The sequence below is a fragment of the Ochotona curzoniae genome, unplaced genomic scaffold (assembly GCF_017591425.1).
Source record: "Ochotona curzoniae isolate NIBS_2020 unplaced genomic scaffold, NIBS_Ocur_1.0 contig_248, whole genome shotgun sequence".
In the NCBI taxonomy this organism is placed as follows: Eukaryota; Metazoa; Chordata; class Mammalia; order Lagomorpha; family Ochotonidae; genus Ochotona; species Ochotona curzoniae.
In genome coordinates this window covers 10,668-27,821 of record NW_024465475.1, presented here as the reverse complement: position 1 = coordinate 27,821, position 17,154 = coordinate 10,668, and the positions used below count along the sequence as shown (strand labels likewise).

Genomic DNA, 17,154 nt, shown 5'->3' with positions numbered 1-17,154 from the left:
CAATCCACAGTCCCTGCACCTGGGAGTGCATGGGTTCCACAGCCTGGTCTTCTGAAGCCCAGTCTAACAGTGGGGTGGTGTGCTGGCCTGGAAGTCTGTCCACTCAGATGGGTCCCAAGCTTCTGTCATGTAGCTGGACTGGCACCTTGCCCCTCCACCAAACCAAGATCCAAGCCCCACTCAGAGTTCTCCAGACCCAGTCCACCAGCAGACCATGCCAGCATGCTAAGCTAGGGCTCTCTCCTCCCCTCCTCCACAGCTCCTGGGAGCAAGTGCATTAGAAAATCCCCAGGATTGTTTTGCCTGCATGGGCATGATCCCCTAGGACCTTTAATGCTCTCACCGGTGCCATCTCCTGTCACTCTGCAAACCTGCTTGCCCAGGCCCCACAAACCCACTGCCTTGGTGTAACTTCAAAGGTGGAGGAAGCAAGACACCCATCTTATGGTTCTAATGATCAAAGATTTAAGAACAAGATGATAATAGGCTTGGCTTCTTCTGAGGTGTCTCTCCCTGGCCAACTCACAGCCTCCACTTTCTATACCCTCACATTGTGTTTTCTTTGTTCCTGTGCATTCTTTTCTAAAGGAAACCAAGTCAGTTTGCGACAGCATTTCACACGCAGGGTATTACTTGCTGCTAATTGACTTTTTTTTTCTTAATATATTGTTTTAATGGGCAAGACAGATTTTCAGAGAGGAGAGCAGAGTGAAAGATGTTTTAGCTGCTGGGTCACACCCCCAAGTGGTTGCAGCGGCCAAACTTGAGCCAATCCAAAGGCAGGAGCCCAGAGCTTCTTCCAGATATTCCTTGCAGGTGCAGGGTCCCAAAGCACAGGGCCATCCTCTACTGCTTTCCCAGGCCACAAGCTGGGAGCTCAAAGGGAAGTCAATAACCATGACAATATCTGGCACACACATGATACCCCAGCCCATGCGAGGCAAGCAATTTAGCGACTAGGATACCACACCAGACCAGCTAATTAGCTTGTTAAAAGAAGTGTCTTAGAGTAGAGTCATATTGGTGGTCTACCCTTTCTGATACAAAACATTGTGAGACACATTTCTGTCCTTAGCAGTTGGAAGGATGCTGTAATTTGCCCCAAAGGCAACAACCATCTCAGAGGAGGATATGGTTTTAAATTAGTGTTATGATTGCCCTTAATTTCATTTAATTTATTTCTGTACATTTGTTGGTTTTTGCTCATTAGATTTATTTATTTTTATTGTAAAGGCAGACTTATCTCTTCATAGACTTATCTAAATATAGATAGATAGATTGATAGATAGATTGCTAGATAGTTATAGAGCAGAGAGAATAATGCAGTGTGTGTGTTAGGGGAGAATTCCACTGACATCGCAGGTGGTTGTTATTTTAAAGATTTGTTTTTGTTGTAAAGTCAGATTTACAAGCAGAGGAGAGATAGAAAAATCTTTCATTCCCTGGCTCTCTCCCCAAGTGGCAGCAACAGCAACAGCCAGAGCTGAGCTGGTCCAAGGCCAGGAGCCAGGAGCACCTCCAGGGTCTCCCACCCAGCAGTTGTTCTCTTACCACCAAATGTACTGTGAACCTCACGTTGCTTTTTGAACTCTTGGCTGGGCAGCTGTTGAGGATGGCCAAAAGCCTTGAGGCCCAATATCCACGTGGGGACTGGAAAAGTCTCCTGGCTCCTGGCTTCAGACTGCACAGGTCCAGCCAGTGTGGCCACTTGGAGAGTGAATCAATGGAAGGAAGATCTTCCTCACTGCTTCTCCTCTCCTCTGTATAGCCTTGGGAACCGGAACCCTGAACCCATGTTGGAGACCCGGAATAGGTTCCTGGCCCAGTGCTAGATTGGCGCAGCTTACGCCATTGCAGTGACGTGGGGAGTGAATCATCAGACAGAAGATTCTCCTCTCTGTGTCTCCTCCTCTCTGTTTATTTGAATTTTTAATAAAAACAAATAAATCTTAAAGAGATGAAACACTATGAGAAAAAAATACAGAGAAGGAAATGAACATAAGTAGGAGAAATGAGATTGAAGACATATTTTCTAATATAATTCAGTTCTGCATTTTTAAAAAATATTTATTCATTTTTATTGGAAACGTGGATATACAAAGAGGAAAGACAGAAAGGAAGATCATCTGTTCAATGATTCATTCCACAAATGGCCATAACAACTAGAGCTGAGCCAATGCAACGCCAGGAGCCTATTCTGGATCCCCCACGCAGGTGCAGGTTCCCAAGGCTTTGGGCTGTCCTCGACTGCTCTCCCAGACCACAAGCAGGGAGATGAGTGGGAATCTGGGCCACTGGGGCTAGGACCGGAATGCTATGTGATCCCTGTGCATGCTCGGCACAGACCTTAACCACTACGCAGTCCCGCAAGACCCTCAGTTTTGAATTTCAAAACATCAAATGAACTAATGGAAAAAAACATGCCTATTTAACTAAGAAAGTTCCAGAATGTGATGAGCATTCAGTGACTTGTATCTGTAGACACGTGTATTTATCAGTATCCACGCTTTAACATGAATCAGAGAGGGAAGGAGAGGCCAGGAGGTGGACTGATGTGAGAGGCGACAGCGCCTCTGCTGTTGGAAGGCTCAAGCTGCAAGAGAGGAGGCCACTTCCTGCCTGAGGTGAAGCCCCGCCCCTCGCTCCCCCTCCCTTCAGAATCCTACCTCACTGCCCTCCTCCCTTTGTGAATCTGATTGGCTGCGCATTGTGATGTCTTGCGTAGTCAAGGTGTGTGGGAGCGGTCCAATCAGGCGCGCCCAGGAAGCCCTGTGTCAGCAGGCAGGAGGTTGTTGTGGGTGCCGCCATAGCCGCGTTGCTGGTTGTGCTGGTGGAGAGGCGCAGGTGGCTGAGCCAGTGCTGCCCTGTGAGCTCCCTCCCCGCAGGAGCCTGTGCAGGACCCCCGACTGGTGAGAAGCTGGGAAGGGTGAGTGTGTGAGAGCATCTCCTGAGGCCGCGGGGCGGGCGGGGGCCAGGAGGGGGACCTTGGGGTGCTCACTCTGCAGCACTGACCTTGAACACTAGGACTCACAGTGGAACCCATTGTGCAGTGAGGAGGGGGGAGTGCCCAGGGGACAGTTCGACCTTCAGTTTTGCCATTTCTTTTTTCCTTCTCTTTTCTTTTTATGCTTTCTTTATACTTTTTCTTTCTCTCTTTTTCTTTCTTTCTCTCTTTTTCTTTCTTTCTTTCTTTCTTTCTTTCTTTCTTTCTTTCTTTCTTTCTTTCTCTTCTTTCTCGGTCTCTTGCTCTTTCTGTTTCTTTCTCCTTCCTCCTTTCCTTCTATTTTTCTTTTTTTTTTTATTCCCAATTTAATACAAATGTTTTCTAATTTGGTCCTGATTTGGTCCAGAAACAGCATCTCGAGCCCCCAGCTCAGTCCTCAGTGAAGCTCCTCCTAAGGGTCTGGGGCAGTTTTCTTGTTGCTCACACCAGAGCAGCACAGACTCCAGCACTTAGAACAAACAGCCTTGTTTTGCTCAGAGTTTTGCTGCAAGGTTGAGGGGCAGCATGTGGTGCTGGCGTTGTGCTTGGCAGAGGCCTGGGGTGGCACAGCGACCTGTAGACAAGCCAAGGGAGTGCACGGGGACTCACGCAAAGGGGCTTCTCTAGAAGAACCTGAGGAAGGAGCTGTGAAGGCAGCACTACTGATTTATCCTGATGGCTTCTGGTATGTTGTCACCCATTGCCTGAAATTCTCACAATTGGGATTAAGTGTCCCTATGTGTTGTAGAGGAATTAAGTCAGGTTCAGCAGAGAGAATTAAGGCAGGGAATAAATCTCTGAATGTCCAGAACTCTTGCATCAGTCAAGTGCTGCTCTCTGCCCTCAAAAATCACACCAGGAGTCACTATTTCCTCCATGATACAATTTGGTAGGTTGTCCGTTTTTTCTTCTTCTTCTTCTTTTCTTTGTGTCACAAATAAGCCTTAATGCCTTAGAAGAAATGTTTGCTTTGAACTTTAGGTGTGGGAGAAAAGCAGTGAATGGCCACCTGACACAGCACAGAAAGGCATCCCTGCCCTGTGTGGCTGTGTGTGACAGTGGTTCAGATGACATTGGAATGCCTGTGTCTCCATCAGAATGCCTGTTTTTCACTTCTTTGCAAATGTAATGTGCAGCTACTGCCCAGGCTGGGAGGCAGCAGACAGTGGCTCGGGTACCAGTGTAAAAAATCTGACCTATTTTGTTGTTGTGGCTTTTGCAGGCGTTTAGGAAGTTAGAGCAGATGAAAAAGTCTGCCAAATACATAAGAAAATACTAAATTAAGCTTCAAAATCTTACTACATCTCCTTTTGTCTACCTTAAGTGCCTGCACTTTATTAGAATGTCCATGACTTGTGATCCCCCTTTGAAACATTTACAGGGTCCTCACTACACACTGTTTGTTTGTCTCAGTTTCCAAACAATTTTTTAAAATTTATTTATTTTATTACAAAGTCAGATATACAGAGAGGAGGAGAGACAGAGAGGAAGATCCTCCGTCCGATGATTCACTCCCCAAGTGAGCGCAACGGCCAGTGCTGCACTGATCTGAAGCCAGGATTCAGGACCTTCATTCCAGGTTCCCACACGGGTGCAGGGTCCCAAAGTTTTTGGCCGTCCTTGACTGCTTTTCCAGGCCACAAGCAGGGAGCAGGATGGGAAGTGGAGCTGCCGGGATTAGAACCGGCGCCCATATGGAGATCCCAGTACGTTCAAGGTGAGGACCATAACCACTAGGCCACGCCACCGGGCCTTTTTTTTTTAAGATTTATTTATTTTTATTTTAAAGGCAGATAAATAGACAGGAGAGACAGAGAGGAAAATCTTCCATCTAATGGTTCACTCCCCAAGTGACCGCAGTGGCAGGTGCTGCGCCAATTCAAAGCTGAGAGCCAGGAACTTCCTATGTCTTCCACATAGGTGCTTGGTCCCAAGGCTTTGGGCCACAAGGCCACAAGCAGTGAACTGGATGGGAAGTGGTACTGCCAGGTTAGATCCTTTGCCCATATGGGACCCCGGCGTTTTCAATGCAAGGGCTTAAGGCGCTAGGCCACTGTGCCTGGCCCAAAACAGTTTGTAACAAAGAAACATGACTAACTTATCCTCTGGCTCACTAGTTCCTCCTGAAAGATAGCAGAGTGTTGCAGGTTGCCATTCAGAGTGGCAGCTGATGCCTTAAAAGTGGAGGGCATCTATTGGATTGCATCTAGTTTTTATAGCTAACCCCTTGGAGTATTAATACTTTCTTTATCTATCCAAGGCTCCATTTCTTGGTGAATTACTAATGTCATGTAAAGAAATGAGTGATGCACTCTGGGTTGTCTCACCCTAACTACAAAGGGAGTAAAATTTGGCAAAGGTCCACGTACATCCTAGGGTAGTGAGCTTAGGATACATAGCAGTTTCATTTTGTGTCTACAAGTTGGTTATTCAGAGGATAATTTGTACCAACAAAGAATCATTGTGAAGGTAAAATTGTGGTATTTGAGAACACTTATCAGTTTGTGAGTGTATTTGTGACTGGTTTCATAAGTTTTTTCAGGGACTATTTGCTGTGGTTCCACTTTGGTGTCAGAAGGGTAAAAAAATGAGTGTATTTGACTGGTTTAATAAATAGTGTCATTAGTGCTCAATATCTGGGACAAGGGTCATGTTTAAATTTAATTTGATTTTTATTGGAAAGCAGATATACAAACTGGAGGAGAGACAGAGATTTTTCTGCTCATTGATTCCCTCCTAAAGTGACTGCAAAGGCCTGAGCTGTGCTGATCCAAATCAAGGAGCTCAGAGCCTCTTCTAGGTCTCCCACATGGGTGCAGGTTCCCGAGGCTTTGAGCTGTCCTCAACTGCTTTCCCAGGCCACAGGCAGGGAGTTGAATGGGAAGTCGATGCCACAGGTATTAGAACTGGAACTTACTTGGGATCCTGGTCCATGCAAGGGAAGGATTTCAACCATTAGAATATGGGTTCAGGCCCTTCTTGACATGGACAAAAGAAGTGAAAGAGTTGACACTTGCTGTCCACTAATATTAACCTGCACCTTGAGACTGAGACTTGATCCTGAGTCCTCTACTACTTGCAAATGATGAAATAATTGAATTGTGTGTGATTAGTTGTTGGTAGTAAATTTGTATTAAGCAAACATAACACCTCTGGTGTTAAAAAAAAAAAAAATCAGAGGCCACAGCATTCACTTAAACTTAAATGTGTGGTTGCAGCAGAGAGCTAAGATGCTGGAGGAGACACTGCAGGCTGTGAGGAGTTCCCAGGTCCACACTTTCACATTTCTGGCTGCTTAGTATTCCCTCCATCATTGCAGTGAGCCCCTCTGGGCGCTGTGTCCTCAGTGAGAGTGATCCCCAAGGCCTGGGAACGGAGGGAAGCTGCTGATTGTGCGTGTCATTGTGAAGTGTAAGCAGGCTGCTTCCCAGAGCTCATTCTCTGTCATGTCCTGGTGCTTTGATTTCCAGTTTGCTCACTTAGGCAGGAATGCTGTGCCCTGGTTGTGATGTCACATCTTTGCTCTCTTGCGTGGAACCTGAGTTTATTTTAATGGTTTAAGTGAAGGAAAATTAAGTTCTTGACAACTTTATTTCTGCATGCATTCAGTAAGACTGGGAGCAATATAAACTTCATAGCTATGGAGAAAAAAGGCTTTGTCAGTTCAGGCCTTGATCTCTTTGATCTTCCATCCCCTGAGGTGACTAAATCCTAGTACTGTCTGATGACTGATGTTTGTGATGGCTTAAACTGTATTTTTCAGTAATGTGGTATCAGAGTGAATCAAGCTGCTGCCTGCATATGGGTTCAAGATGTGGCTGCTTCCTTTGCAGTTCTGTTAGTCACTATTAAATCTGGGAAAGCAGCCTAACATGTCCCCAGTGCGTGGCTTCCTGCCCTCTGTGGACACCCAGAAGCTCTACTTTCCTTGCTTTGGTTTGGCCCAGAAAGTGCTGTCATATATGGAGTTAACTAGAAGATGGATCTCTTCCTCCCTGCCTTCTAATACATAAATAAATAAACCTTAAAAATATCTTTCCTTTTAAAAATTTTTTTGTTTGATTTATTTGTTTATTTTCCAATTGAGAGCTAAAAAGTAAGCTGCAGAGATCCTCTAACCACTAGCTCTCTACCCTGATGGCTAAAATAACCAGTGCTGGACCAAGCTGAGTCCTGGAGCCTGCAGCTTCCTCCAGGTCTTGCATGTGGGTGATCAGGGCCCAGGCACTTGGATGATCTTCCACTGCTTTTCCCAGGAGATTCACAGAGAGCTGGGCTGGAAGTGGAACAGCTGATTCCATATGGGATGCTGGTGTTGCAGTTGGCAGCTTTACATATTATACCACAATGCTGGCCTTCAATTTAAGGTTTTTTGTTTGTTTGTTTTTTATAGAAGCACTCATTCTTTTTTTAATTATTTATTTTCATTGTAAAGTCAGAAATATATAGAGAAAAGACAGAGAGGACAATCTTCGTCTGATGATTCACTTCCCAACTGAATGTAATGGCTGGAGCCATAATAATTTGAAGCAGGAGCAGGAGCCTCTTCAAGGTGTCCCTTGTGGGTGCAGGTTCCTAAGGCTTTGGTCCATCGTGGACTATTTTCCCAGTCTACAGGAAGAGAGCTGGAAAAGAAACAGGGCTGCCAGGATGAGATCTGGTGCCAATATGGGACCATGGCACATTCAAGGCGAGGACTTTAGATGCTAGGCCACCAGACCGGGCCCTGCTTTAGCTTTTGATACTGGTGATGATATTTTTCTTGTTTTTTATTTCTCATATGCTAATTATGTCAAGTGTTTTCCATATGGGTCGATATTCTTAGGTTAGAAACTGTGGATAAATTCTGATGGTGTGTGAAGTATTGTTAAGGTAGAAGGGTTGAGTCTAAGATTTGCTCCATGTGCACTTATTATTTTGTGTTTCTCTAGGACTTGTTTGATTTTATTGTTTTCATGTAGTGTTAACTGAGATCTCTGATCACATTGCTAAGTAGCAGCTCCCACTGGCTGGGCACTGATACTGTAGCATTAACTTGTCCTGATTACTGCCAGTCGGTGTGTACCTTCCCTTGCTGTTCTATGAGAATTTCTTTCACATAATATGCTGTTGTATTTAGAATCACTGGGAAGAAGCATGTGGTCCTCAAAATTGTTTGTGAAAAGCTGCAGTCAACAGCCATGCCACTTCTTGTTTTTAAATTACTTTCTCGGGCCTGGCACAGCGGCTAAAGTCCTTGCCTTGAACGCACCAGGATCCCATATGTTCTCAGGTTCTAATCCCGGCAGTTCCACTTCCAGTCCAGCTCCCTGCTTGCAGCCTGGGAAAGCAGTCGAGGACATTCCAAAGTCTTGGGACTCTGCACCTGTGTGGAAGACCTGGAATAAATTCCTGGCTCTTGATTTCAGTTTTAAACAATGGAGGCCATTGTGGTCACTTGGGCAGTGAATCACTGGACAGAAGATCTTCCTCTCTGTGTCTCCTAATCTTTGTATATCTGACTTTGCAATAAAAATAAATAAATCTTTTTAAAAAGGTTTTCTCTTATTTTTAATATAATTTTTACTAACATTTCATTTGTACAAGTCATAGAGACAGAGGGATCTACCATCTGGTTAACTCCTTAAAGTCTTTCAAGATTGTGACAAGGTTAGGTCAAAAATTGGAGCCAGGAACTAAATCCATGTCCATGACAGCAGGTGCAGTGACTCACGTACTTGAGAAATTCTCTGCCTGCTTCCAGGGAGTGCGTTAGCAGGATGATGGAATGTGTTGTGGAGCGATAACACAAACACAGACAGTCCAGTGTAGGGTGAGAGTCTCCTAAACAGTTTCTCATCCAAAATACTAAATGCCCACATCTCCACATTTTATTTTTTTTTTAATTTTTTTTCCAGTTTTTTTTTTTTTTAAAGGATCGGCTTTTAATTTACAAGAGTTCTAAATGTACAGGATTCTCCTTTCAAAAAATTGTTATATACAATAAATACAGTACAAAAAATTTATCTTACACAACTAGTTCTGTCTCCGGGATTTTAAAACGTGGTGTGGGTGGTTGAAGGCAGAGGAAGACTGGCCGTGCAGGTGCGGGTGTGTTTTGGGGGCCAGGGAGTACCGCAGTTTCTAGTGGCTGCACTCAGGTCCCAGCAGAGGGGTGATTGGCGGGTGTGCAGGTTGCGGGGAGGACACAGGGGGAGGTGGGGCGACTTTGCTTGATCCCCAACAACCTCTAGGGCTGCTGTGTGGTCAGGGCCAACCCTCCCTGCTGTGGGTGCCCTCCTGTTGGCCTCTCGCTAGTGTGAGTTGTGGTGGGCATGGGCACTGGGGGCTGTGGGGCGGAGGGAAGGAGGGGCCGTCGTCACCCTCTGGCCCCCTCCCCAGGTGCGCACGCTACTCCCGCATGTCCGCTTGACGGCCCTTGGTGACTGCAATAACTCAGTCATTAGATGGGCGGTCCTGGCCGCCCGCTATTATCTGTTTAATGTTCTAGCGGCCCAGGCCACCTTTGAATCTGGAGGGTGGCTAGGCGTTGGGCCGGTGCAAGGTTGCAGGGAGGCGGCAGGTGCTAGTACACCATTTACCAGGCCCGGCACCTGCTGCAGGTTCAGGATGCTGTCAATGCACTTTGCAAGTGCTCCATGAGAGTGTTGTCCTGTGGACTGTGGCTCCAGAACCTGTCCTCGTCCATGTCTTCGGACTAGGACGTACGTCACTTAGCGGGTGGCGTTGTGGGGGCCTCCCAGCCGGCATCCCCACCCTGGGCTTGGGCAACTGAGTGGGTGGGCTCAGGCGGCACGGCGGTGTCCTTAAGTAGCTGCTGGTACAGCTCATCCTCCATGGCCTCCAGCTTGTGGATGAGTCCGCTTTAGGCCTCATCCACCTTGGCGGGCAGGGGCGTGGCGCTGGTGGCCGCATGCTCTGGGTAGCTCTTGCCTAGTGGCAGGCATGGCCCGGGTGGCACGGGCCCGGGGACTTGTGAGTGGCGGGGAGCACTGGCGGTGGCGTGTGGACCACGATGCCGTTCATCTGGCCGGCCTGGAGTGGTGGCGGGGGTTGGCGCTGCGGGGCTCTGCGTTCTGGGGCACAAGGGACGGCTGGTGCACAGGGTCCAGCGCCTTGTTGTGCACCACCTTGCTGAGCCTGGCCTCCTGTCTGATCTTGAGCTTGAGACCAATGCGGCTCCGCGCCTCGTAGGTCTTGGTGGGTGGGCAGTTGCGAACGCGCATGGGGCTGTCCTCATTGGCGTCCAGGGAGGAGACAGTGGACGACAAGGAGGAGGACAGGGAGGAAGATGCTTGTGCCCAGGTCACAGACAGAGATCCACCAGCGCCGCCATGCCGGATCACAAGCTTGGTGAGCAGGTGCGACTGCGGTGGGGCAGAGGCATTGGAGGAGGACGTCCCAGATCTGTGCTTGGACAGCCGATGGCCGTCGGAAGAGGCGGGGAGCGGGAGGCTGAGAGCGTGAGGAAGACACGTACTCATTGGGTTTCTCCTTGGCCAGCTGTTTATCCAAGGCAAGGGTGGTCTTTTCCTCCTGAATGAACATTCGGTCAATCATGACCATATCTTTCAAGGGGCTCACTCTCTGAGACTTCTCCAGGAGCAAGAGTCGGTACTTAATAAGCATGGCCTGGGTGCGTTTCAGTAGCTGGGTGGAGACTGCCTCAACTTCCTCGTCCACGTTGTGGTAGTTGCTGGGGGAGGGGAGGGCACCCTGGTACACGTGGTAGGGCAGCAGGCACTGCAGGGAGGGGAGGCGGTCTTACAGTCGGGGTACAACATGGAGCCTTGGTGTTTGTGCAAATGCTCCAGGAAACAGGCCTCCTTGCTGGGTTGCAGTGCAGGGGCCTTCTTCAGCTGTAGTTAAGGTACAGGGCCCTTGGTCACACTCAGGGCTGGGAGGCTGCCGGCAAAAGCTTTGCTCTTGGCGGGGAGCAGAGGAGGGAGGCCTGTGTTGGCCATGGTTGCTGGGGCAAGGGCATGGCTGGGGGCGGCGTGGGTTGTGGAGGGGCTCTGGCCGCTGACCAGCATCAAGGTTGTGGGGCTGGCCAGGGCCTGTGGGGTGGCAGCAGAACCCCCGCCTGCCTTGTGCAGGAGGAGGATTCCAGAAGATACCTGGTGGAATCTCTCCAGCAGGGCCTTTGGCTGTGGCAGTGCTGGGAAGGGGGCTGCCACCATCTCGAAGGTCTGTGGGGGCAGCAGCCAGGCACCATGGGCTCGGGGACCAGGGTGAGGCTAGGCAGGGGTGTGGGGGACTTGTGGGGTCCCTGACCAGCCGGGAATTGAAGCTGGAAATCAGATGGTATGGGTTCAGGCACCCTGGTGGATGTCTCAGAGGAAGCCATGGTGGAGGCCGGCGTGGGGTAAGGGGTGGGAGGCAGTGGCCCCTCAGCTGGCAGAGGAGGCAGGGGGCTTTGGACAGTGAAGGCAGGCATCCTGGCAGCCTGGGGGATGCCCAGTGGTTTCTGGATAACAAAGATGCCTGGCAAAGTGGCTGGGGCCTGGGGTGGGGGACAGGGGTGCAGGGTGGGTTCAGACGGGTGATGGGGCAGGCTCTGGGGCTGGGAAGGAGAGTGAGAGTGGGGCCGAGAGAGGGGTAGGATGGAGGCACAGCCGGATGTGGGGAGGGCAGGTGGGGGCTGTCTCCCAGTGGGCCCTGGTGAGGTAGTGAGGAGGTTGAGGAAGGACTTGGGCCCTTCAGTGGAGCAGCTGCCGGGATCTGGGGCAGGAACATCTGTGGGGAGTCCTGAGTGAGGATGGCCATGGTAGCTGTGAGCGGTGGCTGCCCAAGGACCATCTTCTCTGGGCTGGATGCCAGGCCTGGGCTGGGCTGTAGGGGGCTGGCCTGAGGTGGGGCAGCAGTTGGAGGGGCCGTGGCCTGGGGGGACTTCTGGTACCTGCACGTGCTGGAGGTCCAGGGGCAGTGGCGTGCTGGCTGCAGGGGGTACTGTTGGGGTGGACTGCATGGTGAGCAAGGGGTGGCCTCCCCAGTGGTAGTGGTGGAGGAGACAGCTGCCGCAGCAGCGGTAGGAGCTGCTAGCTGCACCAGCCCATGGGGGAGGGGGTGTTAAGCATGGCCATGGCACTGAGAGGCAGGGTGATGCCCCCAGGACTGTGGTGGTGGTGGTGGGGCACACGGCTGTAGGCTGGCTCTGTGTGGGCAGGCTGCCCACCATCAGTGACATGGGCATCAGGGAGAACGTGGGCTGGCCCACCTGGATGAGTGCAGCAGAGAGGATGTGTGTGGCAGCGCTGTGTGCACCTGAGGGTGGGACCAGCACAGGGCCCAGGCTCATCAAGGTCACCAAGTTCTGGTTTGTGAGCATGGGGTTGGCGATGAGCTGTCTGCTGGCATGAGGTGCCACGAGAGCCAATATCTGGCCACCCACATTGGCTGGCAGGGAGGAGAGTGGTTGCAGGAGTTGGATGGTGGGGGTGCCGGGCAGCAGGAACTGGTTATGGCCGGGCAGCTTGTGCTGGGCAGGGATGATGATACTGCTGCCCTGGCTCAGCAGGTGCATGCTCATGGGCTTGCTCAGGGTGCCCGATGGCCTCATTGGCGCCACCCCAGTTGTGGTGGCCAGTCGCTGCTTGAAGAGGCTGGCCTGCAGGATGGGTGTGGGGAAGCCTGACAGCACCACGTTCTGGTCAGCCTTACCAGCTGCCATGAAGGTCAGGTTCTGTGGTGCCTTGGGCTGTGGTGGGAGGGAGCCTGGCTCGCCCTGGGTGGTGAACATGGCATTGGCGGGCACAAAGGGCTTAGGTGTTGATTGGTGCAGCTTGGGGAACACCACCCCTGCTGGCTTGGGCTGGATGGGTGTGGGTGTATGGTGCAGGATCATGTTGGGCGCTGGGACCAGTGCTGCCATGCCGAGGCCCACAGGCAACACCAGTGGCTGTCCTGAAGTTGCCCAACCAGTTGTGGCCGTGACTCCCCAGCGTTAGCGAATACCAAGTTCCCATTGAGCGTGGTGGCCATGGCAGCTGGGAGGTTCTTCTGGATGACCAGGCCAGCCCCCTGTGGGGAGATGCCAGCAGAGGACAGTGTTATGGGCTCTGAGGGGCTGCTGCCAAGGCCAGGTAGCAGCTGATGGGCACCTACTTGGCCAGTAACTGGGAGGTGGTTGGGTTGAGTGCCATGACAGGCTGGCTGACCACATGGATGGGCACCAGGCCGAGTGCTACCGCTGCAGCACCCCCAGGGCTGCCATTGGGCAGGCCCTAGAGTCTCGGGACATGAGGCAGGGTCACATTGCCCAGGCCCACTGGCTGCAGGAAGGACTGCACACTCAGGGCCTTGTTGACCACATTCTGGGGTGGCACCAGGGCCTGGTGCGTCAGCATGGTGGGTGGGGCCTGCAGCTCCAGCAGGTTGGTGCTGCCAGGGAATAGCGCCTGGTGCCCCGCAGCCGTGGCAGTAGCGCACACAGGCCCAGCAGGGCTGGTCCCAGTCTCTGCTGGCTGCAGGGTGGGCAGCTGGAAGGGGCCCAGGTCTGGCTCAGCCTTAGCCTCCAGGGTCTGCTAGGTGATGTTGGCTTCTTACAGGCTTTGCGGAGGATGTCACAGGGTCGACTTTCTCAATGCCTGCCGCCCCACCTCTGGTGGTTGACGAGTCCAGGATGTCATCTTCCAGGAAGTCCAGGTCCACACTGGGGCACTGCTGGCCGGATTCTGGGTTCAGATGGGTACTGGAAGCTTCCTGCATGTGCAGCCCCGGGCCTTCATAGAAGACACCCTGGGCCTCGCAGCATTTTCCAGGTCATCACTGTCGAGCTTCTCGGATCCATGCAGGAAGTCATTGAGGGCCTGGGGGTCACAAATCATGTCCAGTAAGCGTCTCCTGTCCCCATCATTGATCGCCACTGCACTACAGTCGAATCATGAAGGAAAAGAGGGGGTGTTCATTCCAGGTCTATGCAGGACCCTTGGCTGTGGAATCTGACAGCGTCCTTTAGGGGGCTAGCCTGATGTTTGAGCAGCTACATGAAAACAGTCACGGGAGGATATTTATGAAGTGGCAGGAGTAAGGGCACAATGGCTTGTCCATTTGGCAAGGCCAGAGTCTGACCGCAGAACAGGCCAAGCCTGGAATGGCTATGGGTGCACTGCCTGCTGAGGGAGTGCGACCACCTGCTAAGCCTGACTGGCTCTCAGCAGCAGATGGTAGATGGAGTGGCAGTGCTCATGGGCTAGAGGCACGCTTACACCTGCTCACCAAGCCTGGCCCTGGATGAGCAAGTGGGGCAGTGGAGGGCGTTGGTTAGAGGTGCACTCTCCCCAGAGCACAATTGGGTCTGGCCATGAAGGCAACGACTATAGTCTTGTGGAAGCAGGGACACCAGCCAGGACGACTTGACAATGAAGCAGATGGCAGGCAGACATGGGAGCAGAGTGCACAAGTTGTCTGGCTTAGCCCTGGAATAGCGGCTGGTGGACACCTTGGGTCCTCAGGTTGCTGCCACAAAGAGCATTTAAAGGGAGATGTTGCAATTACATGTATATTGTAAAAGTTAGTTTATTTATCAGAGGATCAGACTTCAATATCATGTATCAATGATAAATATTTAGAAAATGCACAAGTTATACCTTAAGGACTATCATCAACTATATCATGCATAGATTTTTGTTTCACAGTCTTCCTCATGAAGAACACATTACCAAGCATGTAACCATTTTGAATGCTAATATAAAATCTAGAAGACAGAGAACATGAGTTGTCCTGTTACCTTGGAACAATGTAACAGTGGATTAGATTTTAATTTTATGCCAGTTTATCCTTCATATACTGGCTAAATGTTTTAGAGATTATGTCAGTGGTTGCATTTAATCAGTTACAAACACTGTTCATAGGATACAAGAGGCTAGGTATTCTTAAGTTCACATTTAGGAACTATTGCTCTATTTAAATCAAAGTTTAAGGTGTAGAAATCTGTAGTTTAATATTCATTGTTTTTGGAGGGCTCTGTTGTAACAAGTTACTGAACAAGTTTGGCAAGTAACTGTTTTGTTTTCTTTATAAGTAGTGGTTACTTAGCTTATCTTGTACCCCATCCCTCTGGATTAGGGGTGGATGTCAATGAAGCATACAAAAGAGGAAAAAAAAAAAAGCTTGAAGCTTGGAAAAACTTCTTCTAGGTTTCCTATGCTGGTAAGATTTCCAAGGTTTTGGGCCCTCCACCACTGCTTTCCCAGGCCACAAGCAGGGAGCTGTATGGGAAATGGGGCCACCAGGACAGGAAAAATTGCTCAAATGGGATGCTTGCTAGTGTAAGGCAAGGTCTTTTAGTCACTAGGCTACCATGTCAGGTACAAATGATAGATTTCTATAATTACCAACTGCAAGGATGAACACAGGTCACATGCATGTGAGGTGTTGAAACTTCCGATGACCTGTAGTCCCAGGAACAAGATCAGAGATATACAAATCCAGGCCTAGCTACAGGCATATACGGTTTGAGACATGAGGAGGCAGACAAGGCTTGTATAAGTTTGTAAAACTCAGGAAGTAATACAAAGCATGTCACACAAACCAGCCCAGTAGCTGGGGATCCATTTGAACCCTCAAATGAGTTTGGTTGTGTATACTAAAAACCAGCTATTGTGGCAATTCATTCACAACATTATCAAAATTAGGGGTCTGGCATGATGGCTCAGTGGCTAAATCCTTGGCTTGCATTGCTGGGATCCTATATGTGCACTAGTTCATGGCACAGCTGCTCCACTTCCTATCTTGCTCCCTGCTGAGGCCTGGCAAGGCAGTAGATGATTGCCCAAAGCTTTGGGATGCTGCACACACATGGAATACTTGGATGAGGCTCCTGGCTTCAGATCAACTCTGTTCTGGCTATTGTGTCCACTTGTGAAGGGAACGAGCAGATTCAAGAGTTTTCTCTCTGTCTTTCCTTCTCTTTGTAAATCTGTGTTTTCAATAAATAACTAAATATCAAAATAAATTAGTGAAAGTCATTAAGAAAGAAATGCTATGTAAATAATCAATTTTAGGAATATAAACACAATTATGGGATATAAACATCATCTTTCATAAAACTTGTAATCTTCCACAAGTTTATGAGAAGATATTCTGAAACACTTAGGAGTAATATGCATTAAAACAGTGCCTGGGGTAGTAGTGGCCTAGGTCCTTGCCTTGTACGTGCCTGGCTTGCATTTGGGCACCAGTTCTCATCCCAGCAGCCCTACTTCCCATCCTTCTCCCTGTCTGTGGCTGGGCCAGTGTTGAGGATGGCCGAATGTGTGAGACCCTGTATCGATGTGGAGACTGACAAGAAGCTCCGAGCTCCTGGCTTCAGACTGGCACAGCCATGGGCATTCTTGCCACTTTGAGAGCAAATCAGCAGAAAGATGATCTTCCCCTCTGTCTCTCCTCCTCTCTCTACATCTGACTTTCCAATAAAAAAAATTTTTAAATCCTTACAAAAAAGATGTTATAAATGAAAAACCAAAAGCCACACATTATGTAAAACAATTAACAAATACATATCTAGTGTATAACAAAGGAAATGCAAATATACTATATCTACATGGAACACTACAAGTCTTTTTTCCTCTAGATGTAAATCTGGAGATGCCCTCTTTTCTCTAAATTTCTCACAATTTGTTATTAATGTGTAACCAGGAAATTAAACAAAAAAATAAATGGTAGCCAAACTGTCAAGTTTTATTTTTAAATATTTATTTTTATTATTTTTTTATTGGAAAGGTGGATAAACAGAGAGGAGAGACAGAGAGAAATATCTTCAGTCCGATGATTCACTCCCCAAGTGAGCGCAACGGCTGATGCTATGCCGGTCCAAAGCCAGGAGCCTCTTCCAGGTCTCCCACATGGGTGCAGGGTCCCAAAGCTTTGGGCTGTCCTCGACTGCTTTCCCGGGCCACAGGCAGGGAGCTGGATCGGAAGTGGGGCTGCCGGGATAGAACTGGCGCCCGTATGGGATCCCGGGTGTGCAAGGCGAGGACCTTAACCACTTGCGCCACTGCACCGGGCCCCAAGTTGTCAAGTTTTAAGCAACAAAACTATCAATGTACACTAAGGCTGCTTTGTGGAAAACCAAAATTAAAGAGAGGAGAGATTCGAGCAAGAAGGGTTGGGCAGAAGATCAATATAGAGAATCAAATTGATATGTACTAATAAGAAACAGATATGGAACA

General features: G+C 49.5%; 1 pseudogene; it reads right to left on the bottom strand.

The window, feature by feature from the left end:
• Nucleotides 1-9,453: 9,453 nt before the first annotated feature.
• Nucleotides 9,454-13,852, bottom strand: LOC121152585 (annotated as a pseudogene).
• Nucleotides 13,853-17,154: the final 3,302 nt, after the last annotated feature.